Source organism: Bactrocera latifrons, unplaced genomic scaffold, assembly GCF_001853355.1.
Source record: "Bactrocera latifrons isolate USDA-ARS-PBARC rearing strain unplaced genomic scaffold, ASM185335v1 scaffold_892, whole genome shotgun sequence".
NCBI lineage: Eukaryota > Metazoa > Arthropoda > Insecta > Diptera > Tephritidae > Bactrocera > Bactrocera latifrons.
The window spans coordinates 70069-72140 of NW_017537592.1; the positions used below are offsets into that span (position 1 = coordinate 70069).

Consider the following 2072-nt stretch of genomic DNA (forward strand, 5'->3'; position numbering starts at 1 on the left):
GGATAATAATTAGTATGCTGCCGAATGAGATGTTCTCGTAGTCATGTGTTGCGGAAATTTGGCATTTACAAATGTAAAACATAGACGGTGATAGCGAACCTAAAATAAAAAAAAAATACATTGAAAAATTGCATTGGCATATATGTATGCTCATGCAAAAACAAAACTTACTGCTTCAACATTGATACTGTAGAATCCTTTTCTATTTAAATATAAATTAAGAGGACGTTCCACATTATTTGATGGTGATAGCAATATGCGTGCAGTCAATTGCTCCTATGGTGCTTTTTATTCCAAATTTTCTAAAAAAATCTGGAATATATTTCAAATAAATTAGCTCAAATTAGCATATTAGTATTTGTACGACAATAATACTTGCCCCGTTTTTATAAAACTTTCTTCCTCTGTTAAACTGCGAAACATTATTTCTCCTCCCTTCACCTTCACAATAAGTTTTGCTACAGCCCGAACACTTCTCAAAAGGGACCACTGACTCATGGGCAGGTTGACGTTGTTACCTACACATTTCTGGTATGAGCCGTGTCCAAAAAAGTTCAAAGCTGCTAGAACCCTTACAGTTAAAGGTTGTGACGTTTTCTGATTATCATGTGGGGCCAGTTCATCAATTAGGTGGCGGAAAATTTGACGAGTTAATCGAAAATTTTGCACAAAGGTATTCTCGCAAAGAAAATGGATTATTATCGTAGCGTAAGCATTTTAAATGCCGCGCGGGATTCCTATTCTCACAATTTTCAGCCTTGTTTAACAATAATAACAAAAGTAAAATATCTTCCATTTTCACAACAAGGTGCACAATCAGATATTTACAGTCTTATTCTCATGCCCTCAAAAATCACTCACTATAGTGATGTTTCTCAATTTTGTGATGGTTACCTTATGCTGGCGAAAATTCCAAAGCTCAAATGCTCACTATTATCTCAAATATCTGTGACGTGTGAAAGCAGCCATCACAATACAAAAACATCTGTGTTTGTTTTGTTTTACATCAATCTTTGACATTTTTTAAAAAATATTTGAGTGTTATAACTGGCATGGAGGAACTGTTCTCTGTGTATGCGGCAATTGTTGAGAAGGAGGAATCGGGGGATAGGAGAAAAATTTTGAAGGCTTTACGAGACAAAAACGATCCTTTTACTATGCAATACACAACATTTAGAAATACATTTGTGTTTGTATTTTTACGGACATGGCTCTTACCAAAAATACGTTGGTAATAGTTATATGCTCTCTATGAGCCAGTCCTCTGTGTCTAGTAAATAAATAAATTTTCTCTTAAAGATTTTACACGAAATTTGGGATCAAGGGCACAATCGGGCCAATCGATTGTACCCATATTGGGATTGTTTCACCCTCAAGCACAGACGTCACTACTCCTCTCTCACTTTTCATGAACCGGAAAGGATTTTACAGCCTTAATGTAGAAGCAGTACGTAATATTCTATATTATACAAACTATTTACCAATCTTTCTGTTAATACATATGTGTATGTTTGCATTTTTGGCAGGTTTGTGATCATCGACTTCTGTTCACCGCTGTCAACGAGAGATATCACGGGTCTTGCCATGATTCTGGTATTTGGAACACATCCCCAACACGTATGCACCTCATAATTACCTATAACACGCAAAGTGATTCGTGGTTGTTAGGGGGCCAAGGATATYCATTGGAGCCATGGTTGTTAACGATAGTCGGTGAACCTTCAAATGCAGGGAAGTGCGTTACAATAAGTTGCTTGCCAAAGCACGTAATCCCATTGAGAGAGCCTTTGGTGTTTTGAAGTCACGATTCCGATGCCTCTCAAAACACCGTATTCTTCATTACAGCCCTGAAAAAGCGTCTATGATTATTTACGCGTGCACATTCTTCACAACATTTTACTAAAGCATGGTGTGGCTGCAGACTTTGCCTTCGAAGAAGTTTTAGAAGAATCACAAAACATCGAAATTGTTTTTGGAAACGCCAATTTTTGGGGGGGTGCTAGAGTAAGAGAACGTTACATCATGTCGTTATAATATACATGGCAGGGTGCAATAGCGCCTTGTGAAATAAG

The 2072-nt window shown here is 37.1% G+C and overlaps 1 pseudogene; it reads left to right on the forward strand.

Moving 5' to 3' along the window:
* The first annotated feature begins 1340 nt into the window (after positions 1–1340).
* LOC108977429 lies at positions 1341–2004 on the forward strand (annotated as a pseudogene).
* The last annotated feature ends 68 nt before the right edge of the window (positions 2005–2072 follow it).